Source organism: Saccopteryx leptura, chromosome 5 (genome assembly GCF_036850995.1).
Source record: "Saccopteryx leptura isolate mSacLep1 chromosome 5, mSacLep1_pri_phased_curated, whole genome shotgun sequence".
Taxonomy (NCBI): Eukaryota; Metazoa; Chordata; class Mammalia; order Chiroptera; family Emballonuridae; genus Saccopteryx; species Saccopteryx leptura.
Genome location: NC_089507.1, coordinates 126,938,745 through 126,947,602, shown reverse-complemented (window position 1 = coordinate 126,947,602; position 8,858 = coordinate 126,938,745). Strand labels below are relative to the sequence as shown.

Below are 8,858 nucleotides of genomic sequence, written 5' to 3'. Positions count from 1 at the left end.
CCTGCAGGTGATGTGGCACAGTGGCTCCACCGGCGCCTGCTCCATGCAGGACAGAAAACTATGTGGACTACGGTTAAGGCTTGGAACTTGCCTGTGTCCTATGCAGAGGTACTTGCAGCCTGTGAGCAATGTGCAGTATGTTCCAAGGAGCACCCTCGGAGACCACTGGTGTCACCTGGACAGATCCAGAGGGGTCATGTTCCACTGACATGATGGCAGATAGACATCATTGGACCCTTACCAAAGTCAGAAGGGTACCAGTACGCAGTCACTTGTGTAGGTACTGCCATTGGGCTTTGCTGCTTACCCCGCCCGTAACCCTGACCAGAGGGCAGTCATACAGGCTCTGGACCGCCTGAGTGCTGCATACGGGTGACCGCTGGTCCTTGAAAGTGACAATGGTACCTACTTCACTGGTTCAACGGTGAGGCAATGGGCTCAAGAGCTGGGGGTGGACTGGAAGTACCATGTTCCCTACCACCCCCAGGCAGCTGGTATCACTGAGTGGTATAATGGACTCTTAAAGCAGGGACTGCGACAGGAGGGGGGCACTGGCTCTCTTATAGGTTGGACACGCCGCTTATGGACAGTACTCCGGATTTTGAATGGGCGACCTCGACGGGGGAGCCCAGCTCCAGTAGAGGCCCTCCTGCATCGGACAGCTGCCCCCATTCAGTTGCAGATACACACCAAGGACATTTTACTCAAGCCAGGTTTCGGACAGCAGGGCAACGTGCTCTTGCCTGCTCCAACAGCCCTTCTTAAAGGACAACGGCTTCAATGAACTTGGCCCTGGACTGTACAGGCCCCCCATCTGAGATGGGTGGCCTTGTTGGCATCATGGGGAAAAGGGTTAGAGGTGGACCTCCAGTTAACTCCTTGGGCAACCAGCACCTGGCCACCTAAGGTAGAAGTGTATTATCCCTTGAGTGCTCATGGGGACAGCATTATGAAGGGCACCTTTGTAATTTCTTTATGGCCAATAATGAGTTCTCCTATTTTACTACACATAGAACCAGCAGATGCTGGTGTATTGGCCAATAAGGTTTGGTATGCCCGCTCAGGGCGGCCTCTGGTGCAAGCTATGGTGCTATCTGCAGACAAAACTCTGGCCTGTATTCTGCCAGAGGGAAAGGATTTGCCTCTCTTGGTGCCGCTGACAGCTCTCTCATTTCATCCATAGCTTTGATTTGTTAATCCTATTGCTGTATTTGTACTATCTCTGTTTATGCAATGTATCCCACTCCTTGCACAGTGGCCATCATGGAAGATACCTGTGGTTTAGATTGTGAAGCGAGCAAAAGGGGTGGAATGTTGGTCAAATAAGTTTGTAAATATGATATATATGTTTGCTCGCTTGTGACTTATATTGGGTATGGGGAACAGGCTATAAGCAGGCAGGGTCGTTGTAGCCTAAGGTTTGGTTTTAGAACTGAGCTTTTCCCCACACCCTTGACTGATTGTATGATCTGGGTGGTGCACTCTCATGAGGAATCCAATTGTGCCTTGGATAAGTGACTTTGTATCGGAGACTTCCTTATTTGTATATTGGATTAAAGGTTTTGGTTTCTACACTATAAAGTGGGGCAGACCAGGAGCTTGCTCACTCAGTTCCTGCTATCACGATTGCAGGGGCTTCCCTGATCCCTTGCCCTTCATGGGAAAAGCTGGTTTTCTGCTTTTCCCTTGTCTTCTTTTGTGGTTTGCCTGTCTTGGTGAGACACCAATTAATAGGATGGCCCACCATCCTCCAACTCCGACATTTCTTTACCGTCTGCCCGAATCCAATGGGAACCTGCATGTGAATGGCCATGATGGCGGCTCCTGGCCTTACAAACAGCATTTTCCTTATTTTGTTTCTACCAATTTTCAATGTGTTCTAGAGCTCCCTTTTTCAGGTGGAGTCAGCATCCATGACTTCATTTGCTGTTTTGCCTAAACATTTACATTCCCTCTTTTTTATGCTTTAGAGTTTTCATGTATTGCATACACAGTTAAATTGTTTCAGTAATAGTAGTCATAGTTAATTTGGCTAAATATAATCTTAAGCTTTTTATTATGAAAGATTGCAAACAGAGTAACATAATGAATTCCCCCTCAAACTCAAATATGGTCATTTGACCTTACTTGGTTCATCTACTTCTTTTTGCATTCTTTTTCTTTATTTCTGTTGCAGTAATACTTTAATAATTTCAAGCAAATCTCATACATTATGTCGTTATGCTTCTATAAAAAATGAGGACATTTTTCTATATAACCACAATAGTATTAGTTTTACTAACAAAATTAATATTATCTAATACCCAGTCCAAAATTAAATAACCTGATTTGGCTCAAAAATGACATTTTACAGTTGATTTGCCCAAAGCAGGATCCAAAGAAGGTCCCCACATTCTATGTAATGTTTGTGTTTCTTAAGACATAACAATGTACTTAACAGACAGAACACTATCTTTTGTCCTTTTAATCAATAATATAGAATTACTATAAGAGCTTAGTTCTCCTTAAAGCAGAGGAAGATTTGACGGCGGGTGCACCAGGCATGCGCCCTGGGCCTTGAGTTCTGAAGGGCCCTGCAAAACCCCAACCTTATACTCTTTTGCTAATGACACCAAATTTGGTTTCATATGTGATTTTTAACATTACTAGTACATAATATTTTTATTTATTTAAAAATAAGGTTAACATGTATTTTTATTTTTTCTGTCTCTTTTTTTTAAGGGGCCCAATATTTTCTTCTGCACCTGGAGCCTCAACCGACCTTAATCCGCCTCTGCCTTAAAGACCTATTACAAAATATACAAGCAGGTGATTTTCTTCTTTTTTTATTATTAAGCATTTCAGAATGAATCTTTAATTGGATGATGCTCTTCAAGTGTAAAAAGAAAGAGAAGAAAAAGAAGAGAGGGAGGAGAAAGAGAAAGAGAAGCCAGAAAAAGAACATTTTCTTACTTCCGTTTTCTCCTTGTTTTCTGCTTATAGCTTTTTTTTCTCCCCGAATGTGGAACTTCAAAATTAGGCCCTTTATTTTTGGATTGTCACCAAAGGTCACTTTGGATTTCAGGCACATTGTGAAGTATCAGAGGAAAAGTGGGTCAGTAGGAGCGGAGAAGAGCTACATGCAGCGCTGACCATTTCCTTAAATGGTTAGAGAATTGGCCATAAAACAGGATACCATTGGTTTCACTGAGATGAATAAAGAAAAGGAAGGGTTGATCAGCACAGAACCTGGGGGTGATTCTTGAATGTAGAAGCATCATGCTAGGGGCAGTGGCGGCCACAGCCTCCATGTCTTCCTTGTTGACTTCCACAACCTTGTGCACAACCTTGGACAGAAACAGTTCTCTCCCTGATGACATTCCAGAAAAATCTGCCCTGTTCTACTCAAAGGCATCAGTCATGCCCAAAGAGTGAAAGACATCCTCCACATTGTATTCCTCCTCCAGTTTAAATCTAGGGAGAAACATTCCACTTCTTCTTCATCTATCATGTCTATCCTGGTCTACTCTGTGAATTTCTTGTAAGTAACTTCTTTTCCCATCATTTTAAAGTCAACATTTTTATTAGGAAGCATGATGATCATATTCAGCTCTTTGCCAACATAAAGCAAAACCAGAGTTTTGGTGAATATTTCTCCTATGTAGGTCATTTTTTTTTAATGTGAGAAGAGGGGAGATAGTGAGACAGACTCCAGCGTGTGCCCTGACTAGGATTCACCTGGCAACCCCATCTAGGGCCAATGCTCGAATACTGAGCTATTTTAGCACCAGAGGTTGACACACTGGGACTAATCAAGCTATCCTCAGCATCTGGCTGCAGGAAGTGTTAATCAAACCAATCAAACCACTGGCTGTGGGAAGGAAAGGAAGAGAAGGGGGAGAGAAGGAGAAGAGAAGCAGATGGTCACTTCTCCTGTGAGCCCTGACCAGGAATCCAACCCAGAATCTCCATATGCAGGGCCGACACCCTATCCACTGAGCCACTGGCCAGGGCCCATGTCAGTCATATTAAAGGTAAATTTCTTTTTTCTTTTTTTTTTTTTTTTTCTTTTTTCCGAAGCTGAAAACGGGGAGGCAGTCAGACAGACTCCCGCATGCGGCCGACCGGGATCCACCTGGCATGCCCACCAGGGGGCGATGCTTTTGCCCCTCTGGGGCGTCGCTCTGTTGCGTCCAGAGCCACTCTAGCGCCTGAGGCAGAGGCCACAGAGCCATCCCCAGCGCCCGGGCCATCTTTGCTCCAATGGAGGCTTGCTGCGGGAGGGGAAGAGAGAGACAGAGAAGGAGAGAGGGAGGGGTGGAGAAGCAAATGGGCGCCTCTCCCGTGTGCCCTGGCCGGGAATCGAACCTGGGACTCTGCACACCAGGCCGACGCTCTACCGCTGAGCCAACCGGCCAGGGCTTAAAGGTAGATTTCTTAAACATCATTTGCACAGGTTTTTCCTCATTCTTGATGTCTTTAAATTATCTTTCCTTGGTCTGTTATTTGTTAAACTAATTATCTCAGGGTTGGGTTTTTTGGGGTTATTTTGCTTTTTTTATTGATTGGTTTTTAGAGAGAGGAAGGGAAAGAGACAGAGAGACAGAAACACTGATTTGTTTCTGTATGTGCCCCAACCGGAGATCAAACCAGCAACCTCTGCATATCGGGACAAGGCTCTTACCAACTGAGCTATCTGGCCAGGGCCAAGTTTCTTTCGAAGTCAATGGCATTTATGAGAAGGAACTAGACAAGTAATTTGATTAACTGAATTGGGAGACAGCAACTCTAATTTGACCTTCTACCCAGGTATTTCTTTTTCAGCCTCCTCTAAGGCTTTGAAGAAGTTGGGCTATTACATCTTTCATTGGTAGAATTTGCAGCAGAAATCTTTGAAAGATGAGTTGAAATCATAAGACTTTTCTCCAAAGAGCCTGATGGCAGTTCTAACAAAGTACTGTGTGCTAGTCCTGCTAACTTTGATGAAAAGTGATTGGAAACTTTGGTGGACATCTTCCCCTCCACCACCACTATTACTTAAAGATAGTGCCTGGAGGGATTCTAAGATGGTGATGGGGTAGTAGACGGACATTCCAACTGCCACCTCCCAGGACTAAATTGGATTACATGTAAATTTAAGAACAATCATCTTGAAAAACCAACTTTGGACTAAATGAAAAAGAGTACATAACCAAGGATCACAGAAGCCACAACAAGACTGGTAGGAAGGGCTGAAATGCCTACAGGGCTGCCCACTCCCAGGAGCGAGTGTGGTGGAGGGTCCAGAGGGACTCTCACTGTGGGAAGGGTTGCCTTGAGAAGGGAGGGTCCTGAGCCCCAGGCTGGGTGCCCCAACCTAGATCCCCAGAGCCTAGAAAAGGCACCCACACAGCATTTGGCAGTAAAAAGAGCCAGGTTTCTGTCTGCGAGAAAGAGACAGAGCTCTTGGAGATGCAGGCCCCATCTTAAAGGGCCAGTGCAGAAAGTCTCATTCACAGCCTCTTACCTAGGGCTCCAGCGAAGGGAGGGTTGAGAGTACAAGAGTTGCATAAGGAGAGTGTGAAGTTGGTGGCCCAGGGAGAGACACTGTGGGGGACAGCCACTGGAACCCTGTGCTGAGTCATATTCCAATACTGCAGTCGCCATCTTTCTTGGGTGGAGCAGTCCCCTCTGAGTGGCACCAGCCTGGGGAGAAGCAACTACCTCACCTTCAGGAATCTCTCCTGCCCCACACTATGGAGACTGGGCATTTCTGAGAAGCCAGGAAGAAGGGGTGTGTCAGTGACTCAGTTTTCTGGTGTTGAAGCTGGAGCTTTCCCCAGCATGCTCTCAAGTCTATGATTGGTGCTTCCATCTCACGGGAGACTCAGTAGAAACAGTCTAGACTGTGGGCAGACAGTTTTATATGGAACCAAAAAAAAAAAAAAAAAAGAAAGAAACTTGAATAGCCTCAGAGATCTTGAAAATGAAAAACAAAGTGGGAGGTATCACACTTCCTGATATAAAGCTATACTACAAAGCCATTGTAATCAAAACAGCTTGGTACTGGCATAAGAACAAGCATACAGATCAATGGAACAGAATAGAGAACCCAGAAATAAACCTACACCTTTATGGTCAATTGATATTTGACAAAGTAGGCAAGAGTATATACACTGGAGTAAAGACAGTTTCTTTAATAAATGATACTGGGAAAATTTGACAGGTACATGCAAAAAACTGAAAAACTAGACTACCAACTTACATTGCCATGAACCAGCACGGCTAGTAATTCCAGGTCCTGAGTGGGAACGGCAAGGAATTAAGAAAATAAGCTTAAAGAAAAATAAGGTGGGCTCAGGAGGTCTCTTTGCAACACAAGAGATAGCTTGCAAAAAGTGTCTCTGCCCCCCATACCTGCTTTATTTATAGGGTAAAGTGAAGTCGTTAGCAAATCAAAGAGATATTAAAACAAAGTCACATTACCAAGGCAACCCAAGAATTCTCCCAAGTGCAGAAAACTCCACCATACATAACATCTTAACTTCACAAAACAAATGATTAGAAGAAAACAGCCTCCAGTCTCTCTGAAGGACATCAGAGATAAGACAAGTAGAAACAACCCAGCATCACAGCTAACATGGAGGTGTGGAGAAAAACTCAGTCTTTAGCAACTTCACTAAGCAAGTGAGATGGGGATTTGAGATGAGTGCAAATACTCAGCCTCTTAGCCAAAATGGAGGTGTGGGGAGGGAGAGCTTAGCCTTTTGCTAAGCCTCGAACTGCAAGGGCTTTGCCACTAGCAGTCTCCCACATTACACCATTCAGCAAAAACAAACTCAAAATGGATAAAACACTTACATGTAAGTTGTGGAACCATAAAAAACTTGGAGGAAAGCATAGGCAGTAAACTCTTCGATATCTCTCATAACAATATTTTTGCTGATATATCTCCATGGGCAAGTGAAATAAAAGACAAAATAAACAAATGGGACTAAAACTAAAAAGCTTTTGCACAGCAAAAGATACCATTAACAAAACAAAAAGACAACCCACACAACGGGAGAATATATTTGCTGATATATCTGATAAAGAGTCAATAACCAAAATTTATAAAGAACTTCTAAAATACAACACCAGGAAGGCAAACAATCAAATTTAAAATTGGGCAAAAGAACTGAACAGATACTTCTCCAAAGAGGACATATGGATGGCCAATAGGCATATGAAAAAATGTTCAACATCACTAATCCTCAGAGAAATGCAAATTAAAACCACACCTCACACCTGCCAGAATGGTGCTCATTAAGAAATCAACAAACAAGTGCTGGTGAGGATGTGGAGAAAAGGGAACCCTCCTGCACTGCTGGTGGAAATGCAGACTTGTGCAGCCACTGTGGAAAACAGTATGGCATTTCCTCAAAAAATTATAAATGGAACTGCCTTTTGACCCAGTTATCCCCCTTTTAGGAATATATCCTAAGAATCCCAAAACACTAATTCAAAAGAAGATATACAGCCCCATGTTTATGGCAGCATTGTTTACAATGGCCAAGAACTAGAAACAGCCCGAGTATCTGACAGTGGACGAGTGAATAAAAAACTGGTGGTATTTTACACAATGTAATACCACACAGCTTTAAAAAGAAGGAAATCTTACCTTTTATGACAGCATGGGTGCACCTGGAGATAATTATGCTAAGTGAAATAAGCCAGGCAGAGAAAGACAAATACCATATGATTTTACTTATACGTGGAATCTAATGAACAAAGTGAACTGAGGAACGGAATAGAGGCAGGGGTGGGGTCACAGGGGGCAGAGGGACAGCTGTCAGAGGGAGGGGGATGAGGGGATGGGATCAGAGAAGGTGAAGGGATTAGCCATACTATAGATATATACTGTATATATATAACACACAGATACAGATAATTGGACTGCAAGTTCCAGAAGAAAGGTGGGGAGGCAGGTAAGGGGAGTAGGGGCAATGGAGTACACATTGTTGGGGGTGGAGGGTGTTTTATTGAGTGGGACACTTGAATCCATGTTAATGCAATAAATTAAAAAATTAATTAAAAAAAATATGAGTAAAGATAAAAAAAAAAGAAAGAAAAAGAAAGTGCCTGGACCATCTGGGCCTTGCTGTTTCCCTTTGCACCCATGAAGACCATGGTCAGGTCAGAGGAGATGCTCATGAATAAGAAAAACATATTTTTCAAGTTGTCTTTGTGCACTTTCTCAAAAGGCTTAAGGCAAAGGTGCCATTAGCTTTCTACAGAGTATCCATGATAGTGAGGCTCAGAGCATTAGCAATGCAATCGGAGTGAGCGGAGCACCCTCAGTGCTTGTAGCTTTTAATCCTTCAACAGTCACCTTCTGTTATTTTTCCCCAAATCCCACTGCCCAACACTTTTTCTTCCCATTTTTGATTTTATGTTAGAAATAAGGTCCTGGCCGGTTGGCTCAGCGGTAGAGCATCGGCCTGGGTGCGGGGGACCCGGGTTCGATTCCCTGCCAGGGCACATAGGAGAAGCGCCCATTTGCTTCTCCACACCCCCCCTCCTTCCTCTCTGTCTCTCTCTTCCCCTCCCGCAGCCAAGGCTCCATTGGAGCAAAGATGGCCCAGGCGCTGGGGATGGCTTCTTGGCCTCTGCCCCAGGCGCTAGAGTGGCTCTGGTCGCGGCAGAGCAACGCCCCGGAGGGGCAGAGCATCGCCCCTGGTGGGCGTGCCGGGTGGATCCCGGTCGGGCGCATGCGGGAGTCTGTCTAACTGTCTCTCCCCGTTTCCAGCTTCAGAAAAAAATAAAATAAAAATAAAAAAATAATTGCGCAGCATAAAAAAACATTATCAAAAATAAAATTGAAAACACATCACCCACTTAACTGAAAAAATAAGTAATCA

General features: G+C 44.2%; 1 pseudogene; it reads right to left on the bottom strand.

Moving 5' to 3' along the window:
* Positions 1-3,095: 3,095 nt before the first annotated feature.
* On the bottom strand, positions 3,096-8,243 carry LOC136406561 (serpin B6-like; annotated as a pseudogene).
* Positions 8,244-8,858: the final 615 nt, after the last annotated feature.